We start from the raw sequence: 14,308 nt of genomic DNA on the forward strand, positions 1-14,308 counted from the left end.
GTATCTCAACTAAGGTTCCCTCTCCCAGTGGTGCCCCACTAATCCCTAGTTATTATATGTATGTATTAATAATATATATGTGTACATACATATATAATTAGCCAGCCATGTTTTAGATTATTCATGTTGTCTTGACAGTGTTTTCACTTTCAAATTGGAGATGGGTGAACTTGAAATTTTATCACACGAGTAAAACTTTATAAATTTCCTCCCCAGCTCCATTACCTTCTATCCACCCCCAGTAGATTCACCATAGAGTGTTTATAGAACCAATTACATACTAAGAAATGATATGGACTCCCTTCATGTCTCAGTAGCCTTGTGAGGAAGGTGATATTGCTGTTTTGATTTCCTTGAAAGATTCAGACACCTTGCCTTAGGGAGTGAAGGGACTTGCTCAAAGCTACACAATAGGCACGGTTAGAAGCAGAGATAAAGTGCAGGGCCTCTACTTCAAACCCTCTACTCTTCTGCCTGCTTCATGTTTATTAGGAATATTTGCCATTCATTCATTCTGCCAACATTATTGAACATTTGTTTATGTCAGGCACTAGGGATTACTAAGATAACTAAAGCAGAGTTCTTAGGAGCTCAAATTCTGGTGAGGGAGAAAGCTCAGTTAACTGTAGTAAGGGATACTAAATTACTGAGATATTTAACAGTGCAGTGGTTGAAATAGGGAACTCTGAGGGCATGGAGGAGAGCTGTTTCAACTTGTTCTCAGGGCCTCAGGGAAGCCTTCTTAGAGGAAGTGGGAACGAGTGTGAGGTAAAAAGGTAGGTCTCAATAAAAAAGAGCTGACCTTTCTTGGGTGGTGGTGAGAACAGAGAGTGTGCCGTGAAGCCCTTGGGCACACTGTGAGAGTACAAGGTGGTGGGGCCCTTCCTGCCCATCCTCAAATGCCATAGTCCTCCCCTCTATTTTATGCAAATCTTTGCACCTAATCATGTTGTTGCCAAGTCCCATTGCTGGTACTTTGTGTCTTAGCTGAACAAGCTAAAGAAGTCTTCAGGGGAAATTATCTACTGTGGACAGGTGTTCAAGAAATCCTCCTTGCAGGTGAATAACTTTGACACCTGACTGCACTATGACCTCCCCCCCCAGCAGCACCCACCGCACATACCAGGAGTACCTGGACCTGACAACTCCAGGCGCTGTCACCTGGTGTTACCAAGACATGGGCAACTGACACCATGCCCAGGCCCACTTGATCCAGATCATGAAGGTGGAGGAGATTTCAGCCAGCCAGTGCTGCTGACTGGCAGTCTAACAGTTTGGTGATTCCAAGATCAAGTTCCTACTGCCCCACCAGGTCTTACCTCAACCAGTACAAGCCATGCTTCACCACCAAGAGGCCCAACACCTTCTTTTAGATGCAGAGCATCCCTGTCCTCAGGTCTGCCCAAGGGGAAACAAACAAAAAAAGGTGAGAGATGCTTTTAGGTAGAGGGGAGGGGGAAGATATACCTTTCTTTTCTAGGCCCTGTTAAAACACTTCAAATACTTTCGAGTAAGCCCCCCAGAAAGTTTGATGTATGTATGTACATATGTTGCTTGGGATTCAAAAAGCCACATTCCCAAATGTAAAAATGCAGTCTTGTAAGATGTGGATATAGGGAAGACAGCAAGAATAGCAGGTTTGGAGAGGAAATTCTTGAGTTTAGTTTTTGGATGTGTTGAATTGAGATGTTTTTGGAAGTTCAGGTGAAGGTACACAAGCATTTGGCTGAGAAGTGGTCATTTCAGTTCAAGAAAGAAACCAGATTGGAGATGTAAACTTAGGAATTGTCATCGTTCCGCAAGACAGTGAAATCAGCATGCAAGCAGACAAGTGAGAAGGCCAAAATATGAATCTTGAAAAATATCAGTGGTTGAAGGATAAGCAGAGAGAAGTTACCCTCAAAGGAGACTAAGAAGGACTCCCCAGAGAGGAAGGAAGAAAATAAAGGGAGTGTGGTGTCACAAAACCCTAGGGAACAGAGCATTTCAAGAAGAGGGAGGGCTTAATACAGTCTAACATTGGTGTCAGGCATATTGTTTTCGATGACACATTCCATTGGATTTGGCATCAGGGAAGCACTGTTAGCCTTTCTGAGAGCAATTTCAGTGGGGGGTGTGTGTGTGTGTCAGACTCTCGACTGTAGGAGTAGAGGAGTGCGTAGAAGGGTAGGATTGGAGATCACCTTTTATGAGTTGGCCTTTGAACAATGGTAGAGCAATTTTTCTACTGGTTTCTCTGAAGAAGAGGAGAGATGTAGGAGAGTAGCTGAGAGGGATGCAGTGTTGAGGGAGGAGATTTTAAGGTTGAAGAGGGCATTAGGATGCTGATTTGGTGTGTTTGGCATTATAGAGGAGGCAACCAGTTGAGCAAGTCTCCCAAGGTGGGGGAAGGGTGGTGGAGTCCAGGGTAGAAATGAATTAGCCTAAGCAAGAGAAGGAATCCTCTTCCCTTTTCACAGGAAGGACTGAAGAATGGCTCAAGACCATGGTGGATAGAAGGAATCAAGACCCCAGGATAAGTTTCTGAGTGCTAACCATGTGCCAGCACTGTGCCATTCACATACATAAAGGAACTGTTGTGATCCCCATTCTTTTTTTTTTTTATTCTTATGTTAATCCCCATACATTACATCATTAGTTTTAGATGAAGTGTTCCATGATTCATTGTTTGTGCATAACACCCAGTGCTCCATGCAGAATGTGCCCTCCTCAATACCCACCACCAGGCTAACCCATCCTCCCACCCCCCTCCCCTCTAGAACCCTGTTTGTTTTTCAGAGTCCATCATCTCTCATGGTTCGTCTACCCCTCCGATTTCCCCCGCTTCATTCTTCCCCTCCCGCTACCTCCTCCTCCTTCTTCTTTTTTTTTTCTTAACATATATTGCATTATTTGTTTCAGAGGTACAGATCTGAGATTCAACAGTCTTGCACAATTCACAGCGCTTACCAGAGCGCATACCCTCCCCAGTGTCTATCACCCGGTCACCCCATCCCTCCCACCCCACCCCCCACTCCAGCAACCCTCAGTTTGTTTCCTGCAATTAAGAATTCCTCATATCAGTGAGATCATATGATACATGTCTTTCTCTGTTTGACTTATTTCGCTCAACATAATACCCTCCAGTTCCATCCACGTCGTTGCAAATGGCAAGATCTCATTCCTTTTGATGGCTGCATAATATTCCATTGTACATATATACCACATCTTCTTTATCCATTCATCTGTCGATGGACATCTTGGCTCTTTCCACAGTTTGGCTATTGTGGACACTGCTGCTATAAACATCGGGGTGCACGTACCCTTTCGGATCCCTACTTTTGTATCTTTGGGGTAAATACCCAGTAGTGCAATTGCTGGATCATATGGTAGCTCTATTTTCAACTTTTTGAGGAACCTCCATACTGTTTTCCAGAGTGGCTGCACCAGCTTGCATTCCCACCAACAGTGTAGGAGGGTTCCCCTTTCTCTGCATCCCTGCCAACATCTGTCGTTCCTGACTTGTTAATTTTAGCCATTCTGACTGGTGTGAGGTGGTATCTCATTGAGGTTTTGATTTGGATTTCCCTGATGCCTAGTGATGTCGAGCACTTTTTCATGTGTCTGTTGGCCATTTGGATGTCTTCTTTGGAAAAATGTCTGTTCATGTCTTCTGCCCATTTCTTGATTGGATTCTTTGTTCTTTGGGTGTTGAGTTTGATGAGTTCTTTATAGATTTTGGATACTAGCCCTTTATCTGATATGTCATTTGCAAATATCTTCTCCCATTCTGTCGGTTGTCTTTTGGTTTTGCTGACTGTTTCCTTTGCTTTGCAAAAGCTTTTTATCTTGATGAAGTCCCAATAGTTCATTTTTGCCCTTGCTTCCCTTGCCTTTGGCGATGTTTCTAGGAAGAAGTTGCTGCGGCTGAGGTCAAAGAGGTTGCTGCCTGTGTTCTCCTTTAGGATTTGGATGGACTCCTGTCTCACACTGAGGTCTTTCAACCATTTGGAGTCTATTTTTGTGTGTGGTGTAAGGAAATGGTCCAGTTTCATTCTTCTGCATGTGGCTGTCCAATTTTCCCAACACCATTTGTTGAAGAGACTGTCTTTTTTCCATTGGACATTCTTTCCTGCTTTGTCAAAGATGAGTTGACCATAGAGTTGAGGGTCCATTTCTGGGCTCTCTATTCTGTTCCATTGATCTGTGTGTCTGTTTTTGTGCCAGTACCACGCTGTCTTGATGATGACAGCTTTGTAATAGAGCTGGAAGTCCGGAATTGTGATGCCGCCGGCTTTGCTTTTCTTTTTCAACATTCCTCTGGCTATGCGGGGTCTTTTCTGGTTCCATACAAATTTTAGGATTATTTGTTCCATTTCTTTGAAAAAAGTGGATGGTATTTGGATGGGGATTGCATTGAATGTGTAGATTGCTCTAGGTAGCATTGACATCTTCACAATATTTGTTCTTCCAATCCATGAGCATGGAACGTTTTTCCATTTCTTTGTGTCTTCCTCAATTTCTTTCATGAGTATTTTATAGTTTTCTGAGTACAGATCCTTTGTCTCTTTCGTTAAATTTATTCCTAGGTATCTTATGGTTTTGGGTGCAATTGTAAATGTGATCCCCATTCTATAGGTGGGGAAAGGGAGGCTCAAAGAAGTCCAGTTAGTGTCCCAAAGCCATAGCTGGTATATACACCTGGGATTTACAGACAGTATAGCTCCAGAGCCTGCCCTCTGACTACATGTTCTGCTATACAAGGAGGCAGGGCTAGTGACTCAGGTAAAAATTAGGAAGCAAAAAAAAAAAAAAAAAAAAAGCAAGCTTCAGGAAGTGGTGTCAGTAGGTCTGACTTGGGTTTCCTTTGTTGCCCTGGTTTGTCCCTCCCCAAGCTGTCTCTCTCTTTCTACTCAATGAAATTTCACCATGGTCCTTAGAGGTCAAATAATGTCTTTATTTTGAAGGTGTCAGTATTTGACTTCTCTTCATCCACTGTCTATATTCATCATCTCAGAGTGATGTTGTGTAGTAGTCAATGTTTTTCAAACTAGAGTTTTCATATAAATTTTAGGGGTTCTGTGCTTTTTCTATAGGAATTTACGTTCTTTTTAAGAAAATCTTAGAAAATATTAATATAACTATACTTTGAGTCGCTGAGATGATCATTTTGTAATTAGCTCTTGTCCTACAACTTCAGAACCCATATTGCATTTGTATTTATATTTGCATTGGCACCAAGAATCCAAGTATGTTTATTGATTTGGGCTCATGGGAAAAGATCAGAAGCTTAAGATGTAAATAATATATCCATACCAAGTGAAAGGCAAATGGCTTCACTCAGCACATATTTTGTACTTGGTGCTAAGGAGAAAACAGATACAGGAAGAATCTAGAATATCAGTCATGCTTTCAGAGAGATTATATTCTTTTTGAGAAAATTAGACTATCATAAATGAAAACATTTGATATGTTTTTAGGGCTAAAGTGGGTGAGGTAAAAATGTGGCAAAAATATGAAGAAAAAAAATTCTTTTTTTAGTCTAATTTTCTCAAATAGAATATTCTGCCTCAGCATGAATGGCCCATTATCGCCACACAACAGTGTTCTGATTCCTTGCCCATATTGGGGAGTTGGAGAGTCAAGGCACTACAACCATTCCTTACCCTGTTCATCCTTGCCTCTCATTATCCACTGGGGTGGCAAATGCTGTTAGCTTGAACCCCTTGGAAAAAGATAGAAAACTGTCTTCCGCTGAGAAGTATTTACTAAATATCCATTAAAGCTCTAGCTGTTGTGAATGCAAAAAAAAAAAAAAGTTCATATGCTTTCTTGTTAAGTGTGCCTTAGTGAACACATTCCTTTCCCATGACCATATCCAATGCTGGAGTACACGGGAAACAAAAATGAACAGAATTATTTAAGGGAGGTAGGGCAAGAAGAAAGATATCTTACCCTACGAGCAGAGATTTCAGAAAGAAAGAATTTAATGAAAGAATTTAAACAGTTTCTTTAGAAAGAAAAAAAATGGCTTAGTCTTGAGGACACATGATACATTCTATTCCATTCAAAACCCACTACCTACCTCATCACCAAATTGAATGTTGATACCAGTATGTCTATTGAGCATGTAGGAGTAGAGTGGAAGGTGATTGGGTCTGTAGTCCCAGCTATATTCTTATCTCAGAAGAGGTGAAGAGAAGAAGGCAATAGCTGGGACTCAGGTAATGGGGGAAAAGAGTAAAGAGAGCATCAGTTGGGCTACTAAGGACAGTCATGCTGTCCTGTCTTTTTATGGGCCTGACAGATGTCTCTGAATCTAACCAGAGCAGCAACTCCTCCTCCCTTAGAGGGATCAGGGCTGGTAAGTTGGGCAGAGGAGGGTCTGGTGGGAAGAAGGGGCTGCAGAGTCCCTGCCTCTGATGGGTTTGAGGAGGCACCAACATGTATGTGTTGTCATTATAGGATCAAAGGTATGTTAGAGTTAACACCAGTGTGAGATTCTTCATAGTGCAGATTGTGTTGCTCAGCTTTTCAAGAACAGAATTCAATTCGTTTTCTTAGAGACAATGAGGCTGAGAAATCAGTTCACATGCACAAATCCCACAGGAGATTGATGCTCAAACTGGAGTGATAAGGTAATAATTGATAGTGGGAGAGTGTGACTGGCATTAGCTTTACACACCAGGCACACTCTCCATTATATTTGTACACTCAGGAGATTATATTACGGTTACAAAGTTGCTAGATGAGTCCCAAGTTTGAGTAGAAGAATTGAATGTTGTTGCACAATAACTTGATGAATTGTCCTTCTCCAGTCTAAGGATATGTCTGTCATAGGAGTCAATACTGGTTATCTAGACTTAGAGGACAGTCTTGTGGACAGTAATTTTACTGTAAACTAGAAGCTTTTATTATTTTATTTCTTCTTTTCATTGAGATATAATTGATGTAACTTTGTATTAGTTTAGGTGTACAACATAATGATTCAGTATTTGTATATATTGCAAAAAGATCATAATATGCCTAGTTAACACCTATCACTACACATAATTATAAATTTTGTTTGTCTTGTGATGAGAGCTTTTAAGATATGCTCTCTTAGATCATATGATGTAGTTTGTAGATCATCTGACAATAGTTATTGGATTGATGCATTGCAGAGAACTTTTTGGGGATGCACTTTAGTTTTATGTTACAAGTCATCTCTGGCTCTGAGTAACATTCTAGGATGACTTGTATCAGTGGTCAGTGCACAAAATTTATGTTGACATTTATTTATTTATTTTAAGATTCTTTTTTTTGTTTGACAGAGATAGAGCACACAAGCAGTGGGAACGGCAGAGGGAAAGGGAGAAGCAGATACAGGGAACCCGACTTGGGGCTTGATCCCAGGATCCCAAGATCATGACCTAAGCTGAAAGCAGACGCTTAACCTGCTGAGCCACCCAGGTGCTCCTATGTTGGCTTTTACTAATTTCAGTTTCTTAAAGCAATATCTTCTTTCCTGGTCTCATAATTCTGGGTGTACCTTGTATTTGGAGCTTAACAGTTCAATATACTGAGCACAGATAAGAGCAGAATACAAGAAAGACAGTGAGTTAACTTTGCCAAGTTCTGCCCTACTTACTGAAGTAGAAAAAGCCCCCTTTTCTACCTTATGAAATTGAGTTTAGTAGGGGTCAGGAATGCCTAAGAACACATGGTTGGAAGTGAAGGATCTTAAAGTCCAACTTAGGCTTGAATCTAAAGGAAGCACTTGTGGAATTAAAAACTTATCTCTTCTAATTGAAGCATTTCATATAGAAGGCAGGACTTCAGCTGAGTCCTGAAGGAGAAGGTAGGAGTAGGGAAAGGAGAAAATTTTGATTTAATGAACAATTCTGTATTGCCCTGGCTAATCCACCTCTTGGTTTTTGTATTCAGTTCTGGCCACTATACTTTTCAAAGAATGTGGACAAACTGGGGTATATTTACAGCTGTGGTTCTAATCTACCATGTCATATTCACAGGAGCAAAATATTCACTTGGATATTTTTAGTTTCTTCCCAGGCTATGACACAAAATAAAGTAGAAGGTAAGTTATTCTTAATTCTGGGTACAGTTGCTGTAGTAATTTACCTTTTCTTTTCTTATTGATCAGAAGTATGATGGTGTTGCAGAATGATGGTTGAAATCCACTGACTTAAAGATCAGAACCCAGGATGGTGATGGAACCAAAATCATGTTCTATGAGGAATGATTCAAGGAACTAGGCATCTTTAGAAGAGAGTGTTCGGGACATGGTAGGGAATTTCAAATATTTGGAGGTTTGTCATATGAAAGAATTAGATTTGTCCCATGAGACCCCAAGGGGTATAATTAGCATCATGAATTTAAACTACAGGGCAAAGAAACTCTGACTCCAAATAAGGAAAACATTTCTAAGGTGATGTGATAAGGTGGAATGATCTCCCTTGTTAGGTAGCGACCTCCCCATTGCTGGGACTGTTGGAGCAAGGGCTGGAGAACCATTTGTTATGGATGTTGCTGAAGACACTTAGGTTCTGGACCAGATATGCTTTAATGATTCTTTTTTTTTTTTTTTTAAGATTTTATTTATTTGACAGAGACACAGCGAAAGAGGGAACACAAGCAGAGGGACTGGGAGAGGGAGAAACAGGCTTCCCACAGAGCAGGGAGCCCGATGCGGGGCTCGATCCCAGGACCCTGGGATCATGACCTGAGCCGAAGGCAGACGCTTAATGACTGAGCCACCCAGGCGCCCCTGGACCAGATATGCTTTAAAACTCATTTCAACTCTGAAATTCTAAGACTAAAGAAAAAATTGTCAATTATTGATTTCTTATTATGTATAAACACCAGAGTATTAACAACTCATTAATAACCCATAAATCAAAGCTTTGAAATCTTTGACTTGTAGGAGTCCAGCCATGTACTTTCTCTTCAAAACTCAAAAGCTGAAAAGGTCCTGGCTTCTAACGACATTACAATGTTGATTGTAGATTATTGATTGTGTTTGAAAAAATTATCCTTGAAAAGGAAAGTTTTTCAGGAGCCATTGCATTAGAATAAAGGAGTCCTTGAGAATAAAGGGAACTTAAGAATAGAGGTGTCCTTGGAATTTGTCAAGAGTTTATTTTCCCCCCAATACCAAGCTTATGATAAATGATTATTAAAGTAAGGTAGTCATCTATTTGCTGTCTACAGATTTAGAATATAAATGTTATGGGAATGTACAAATTTGCTTCCAGAAAGAGTATATAGAGAGAAAAGGCCAAGTTGTCTGAGGTTGTCTTTGTCAGTATGGCATTTTTGTTTAATGTAACATGGAACATTTGTATTGGACCTGCTGTCGTTATTTTAAGTTACCTTTGGCTTTCAGTGCTTGTAGAACAGAAAGTATTCTTAAATTCAGATATTATAATGGACATCAGAGTAGTAAATTTTTATCATATGCATTTTTTCTATTTAGTAGGAAGCAGCAGTCTCATTGCAATTACTCTAAGTCAATGAGATGTATAAGTAGTGAGGTTTTACCATACCAAATCACATTTTGGTTAAATTCAGTTTTTCTTACCTAAAAAAAAAATTGAAAAAGGAGCAAAGGGGAAGGTCACTGAGTGCTGATGGCTGATGACCACTGAGAAAATTGCTTAGCAGGTTAGATAATGTAATGTTATAAGAGAAAGAGTTTGAAGAATAATTCTCATTTATTTCAGTCTTCCATTTCTGTATTCCCACCAGAGTATCTAGAACACAGTAGGCATTCAACCAATGTTTGGGGATGAATGACTTTTAGGAAAAGGAAATCTCTAAATTTCAGTTTTTCCTTTTACTGAGACTTTTTCTGCATGACTGATTGAAAAGTGTAAATTTCAGTCATCATCTAGTTGTTAAATATTTAGGCTGCCAGATCATTTATTTGATTGATGCTTATACCTTTAGAATTGACTGACTGCTTTGGCTCAGGGTAGACACAGCGTGAGTCATATGCTGCAGTTCTTGTCAGTCAATGGTTGCATTTCTACACGTAAACAGTTGACTTATGTTAGTCACATCAGGCACAGACATAAATCATGACAGTTCAATAATTGGTACTTGGGCCTTTTCTGGTTGGAATGATTGCTTGGCCATTCTGATATTGATGACACTGAATACCCAGTGATTAAACAACACTGGCCAGCTGAGTAGAGGAGTTTCCTACTCAGAGAAGATCTTAAAATACAGTGTAAAATAGAATTGGCCAGTGAATGGGATTCATCTAAGTGGGAATGCAATTCTAGAACATGGTGGAGAGTGACTCCACTGAGAGAAGCTGAGCAAAGTTGGAATAAAGTAGGACACAATAATGTATTTTTTAGGTTTCTGGTTGTAGGGGACAGACTTTAAGGTGGTCACCATGGTCTCTAACTTCTGGCATTTATGCCTTTGTATAATCCCTTCTTGTGTGTGGGCAGGATTTTTGACATATTTCTAAGCAATAGAATATGGCAAAGGTGCTGGGATATCACCTCTTTGATGACATTACATTATGTAAGGCTCTGTCTTGCTAGCAGACTTGCTAGCAGAATTGCTTTAGAGTCTTCCTGTCTGTACTAGCTTTGAAGAAGCAAAATTCCATGATCCTACAACTGTAAGCATATGAATTCTGCTAACAACCTGAGTGAACCTGAAGTGGATTCTTTCCCAGCTGAACTTCCAGATGAGAATCCAGGCCTTGATCATAGCCTTGCAGGGGACCCAGCTAAGCTGTGCCTGGATTCCTGACCCACAGAAACTGGGAGATGATAAATGTGTGTTGTTTTCCACTGTGAAGTTTCTGGTAATTTGTTACACTACTAGAAAATGCATGTACTAGTCATTGTTCTTACCTAAAAATCTTGATTATGGTGTTGGTATTCAGAATCTACATCCAGGAGTCACCTGGAAGATGCCATAATATGCTAACTCCCCTGGATTAGTTTACATAGATACTGAATATTGACTTGTCCCAAGGAAGAAAAAGAATAAAGGATATGGAGCCCATATTCCTGTTGTCAAGTCTAATCATTTGTATGTTTGAATTTTAACTAGGACATTAGTGTTTAAAGAAAAAAGAAATATGATTGAATTCCCATACATGTAAAATCTTGGATAGGAATTTATGGTCAGTGTGGTAGATATTCTTTGATTCTTTGCTCACCATTGTTTCCATCTTCCTTGCCCTTGCCTGGCTTCTCTGTGGGTGGGATATACTTCCCTGTCCCACTGATGTTGGGCTTAGCCATATAAATTGCTTTGGTCAGGGGCACCTCAGTAGCTCAGTTTGTTGAGCATCCGACTCTTGATTTCAGCTCAGGTTATGATCACAGAGTTGTGGGATCAAGCCCTGTGTTGGGCTCCACACTCAGCAGGGAGTCTGCTTGAGATTCTCTTTCTTTCTCCCTTTGCCCCTCCCCTCCAAATAAATAAATCTTTAAAAAAATTTAAAAAAATAAATTGCTTTGGCCAGTGGAACATAGTAAAAGTGATAGCTTACCAGTGCTGAACTGAGGCTTAAAAGGCGTGGGGAATGTCTGCCAGCAATTTTGCCTTCTTGAGAAAAGCACACCTAAGGTAGCCAGTGCATTTTTTAGACTGAATTCCTGAATGAGAAGCACCTGGAACACATCTGAATTTGACCTGCTTGAAACCAGACTGTCCTAGCCAGAGACCTATCAGTGAGAAGTAAATATATATATATATATATATTTAAAGATTTTACTTACTTATTTGAGAGAGAGAATGAGAGACAGAGAGCACGAGAGGGAAGAGAGTCAGAGGGAGAAGCAGACCCCCTGCTGAGCAGGGAGCCCGATATGGGACTCGATCCCGGGACTCCAGGATCATAACCTGACCTGAAGGCAGTCGCTTAACCAACTGAGCCACCCAGGTGCCCCGAAGTAAATATATATTGTTACAAGTGTCCAAGATTTGGGGATTATTTGCTCTACAGCTTATTGCAACATTTGGTGAATAATCAAAAGTCCAGAAGCTCATTCGTATTAGATTCTAAATTAAGCTAGTACTGTTTTTATCCCTTACTACCAGAAGTATGAATAAAGTTGTTAATTATTTTCCATCTCCTGTCCTATTGAATACTAGTGTTGTTTTAGATATTGTTCTGTCAAACCAAAGATTCTATATTCATGGAAGTTGAAAGAAGACTGATAATGTTTATTAGCTCTAAGAAATTCTGCCTTGAAGAAAGGACTCCTACTAAATATAATTTAACCCAATATTTCCAATCTTTTTTGACTGTGGAACCCTTCTCACCCCCAGAACAACAATTCATACCCTGTTCCTTAGAACCAGTGAATACTTCTATTCATGGTAGCATGTGCTCACCTCTCTGGCCTTGTCATATTGCAAGCAGGTGGTGTGCATTATAAATGTGGAATGGTGCCTTCAAAACTCAAGGTTATTAGGCAGATACCACATAGATCACTGATTAGTATATCTCTACATGAGATAACACAAAACCTGGGTAAGAGAGATGCCCAGATTAAGGCAGATGATAGGGTCTTGTTATTGCACAGTCCTGGATCTTCAGTTAAGTCAAGATCATGGGGAGTCAGTGCCACTTGTTCAAGTTGTAATGGGTTTATATGAATCCTGTGAATGATTGGTTCAAATATGATATGGAATGATTCCATGTTTGGTCCAAATTGGTCTGAAATTGCTGATTTGGAGGTCTGACATGTAAGTCTAAGGGATCACTTGGTAGAAGTCCGCATGAAGTGTGTGCTCAGACCCATGGGGTTACCAGCATTTCCTGCTCTCACTAAATTTTCCAGGGGGCAGGATGGGGGGTGGAGATGAGCGATCCTTCTGACTTATGGCTTAACATAGGGATCTCAATTGCTTATAAATGCATTAAAAATGAATAAATATATTTCAACATGAAAACACTTTTAAAACATTCCCTAAATACATTAAAACCCCAATTTGGCAGTGAGAAGTGACTTCTTGTGTTCCCTTAGGGCTATATCTTCAAAGTACAGTTAATTCCTGATAATCTCATATCTGCCTCTTGAAGATACTCAGGTATTAAAGAGATTAAAGAGAGGCCACCGTTGGAATATATCCCTAGATTGAACACTCGCAGTCACATAACCAAAACATAAAACTGCCCCGATTTCCCCAAAATGCTGACTCTGACCCTTCAATAAAACTTAAGTTTTCTATGGGACCTTTCAGCTTCCTAGCTAATCAGCTACAAGTAAGTTTATGACAAGTAATAAATAAGTAAGCTTATGCATGAAAAATAATGTAAGTTTCTAATAACAAATCACAATAGAAAACTATGTACTTACTTATATCCCACTTTATAAATGGAGTTGTAACTACTGAGAGTGGAGAACTTCTTAACCACCTTTTGCTTGAAGTCCTGAACAGTTTGTTTCTCTCTCAGTAAAATATTCGTATCAAGTAAAGTTCTCTGAATTTTCTTTTGAAATTTTCCTTTAATGGGAGTTCTGGTTATTTTATTTTAAGAATTTGGGAGCTGGGTCTGTGCTTTTTCAGATGGGAATGCCAGGGCGTTCTAAGGCAGGTGGGTGGCAGTGACTGGAGGAGCCATGGGGATAACCTCCTTAAAAAATGGTTTTGATGGAGGAATGAGATTAGCATATTAATTAAGGTCTTCATATCCGGTAATGATCTCATTTGCTTATAGAAACAGATGACAACAACATAGGGAGAAATATCTTAAATCTTTTTTCAGGGAGTATTTTAGTGGATTTTGGTAAAGTATAAGAATAGCTATTCCAGAGCTCTGGAACCTAAAGCCAAATGTGTTTCCCATCACTGTGTTTGTTTTCATATGCTGATCCCCCCTTGTTTGCTTGCTTTTTCTCATCTATGAAACAGGGAACTGTGACTGAGGACTGGTTATAATGTTTCTTGATAAACCTTCCTAAAGCAATGTGCTGTTGCGAGTAATGGGCTCCATTCATTATTAGCCCAGTTGATTTTCATTTACACTTGGCTCTAACAATTAGCTTGAGCAGGTGTGAAGGTGATGGAGGGGCTGGGACACCCAGAGGTCAGCCTCCGCTGGATGTGATAAATTAACCATTATTACCAGCAGTGAAAGTGGTTCTTTACGCTTGTCAGCAACAAACAAAGGGACAACGTATCTCACATAAACTCACTGTTCAGAGCTGGGTTTGCTAAAGGATCAGAGTTTCCTTCCAGGCCCTACAGACAGATGGGAGGGAGGCAAAGAACCCATATAAGTAGAGGTGAGGGTGCCTTGAAGGGATGACTTGGTCTATAGAGTGGCATATGGATGCCTCACCCTGGG

The 14,308-nt window shown here is 40.1% G+C and overlaps 1 long non-coding RNA gene and 1 pseudogene across 2 annotated transcripts in view; both read left to right on the plus strand.

Moving 5' to 3' along the window:
- LOC123861144 (uncharacterized) overlaps positions 1–14,308 on the plus strand; it is a 233,484-nt gene that overhangs the window by 10,808 nt on the left and 208,368 nt on the right. Inside the window, exon 1 of one of the 2 annotated variants that reach the window (XR_010405002.1) lies at positions 4,510–8,264. The exons of the other annotated variant lie outside the window; for it this stretch is intronic. This is a non-coding gene — a long non-coding RNA (uncharacterized LOC123861144). Of the gene's footprint in view, positions 1–4,509; positions 8,265–14,308 lie in introns of those variants that run through there. 2 annotated transcript variants of the gene reach the window in all.
- On the plus strand, positions 694–2,847 carry LOC123862080 (large ribosomal subunit protein eL20-like; annotated as a pseudogene).

Source organism: Mirounga angustirostris, unplaced genomic scaffold (assembly GCF_029215605.1).
Source record: "Mirounga angustirostris isolate CCGP_5_RB_7025 unplaced genomic scaffold, mMirAng1.0.hap1 SCAF_9, whole genome shotgun sequence".
Lineage (NCBI taxonomy): Eukaryota > Metazoa > Chordata > Mammalia > Carnivora > Phocidae > Mirounga > Mirounga angustirostris.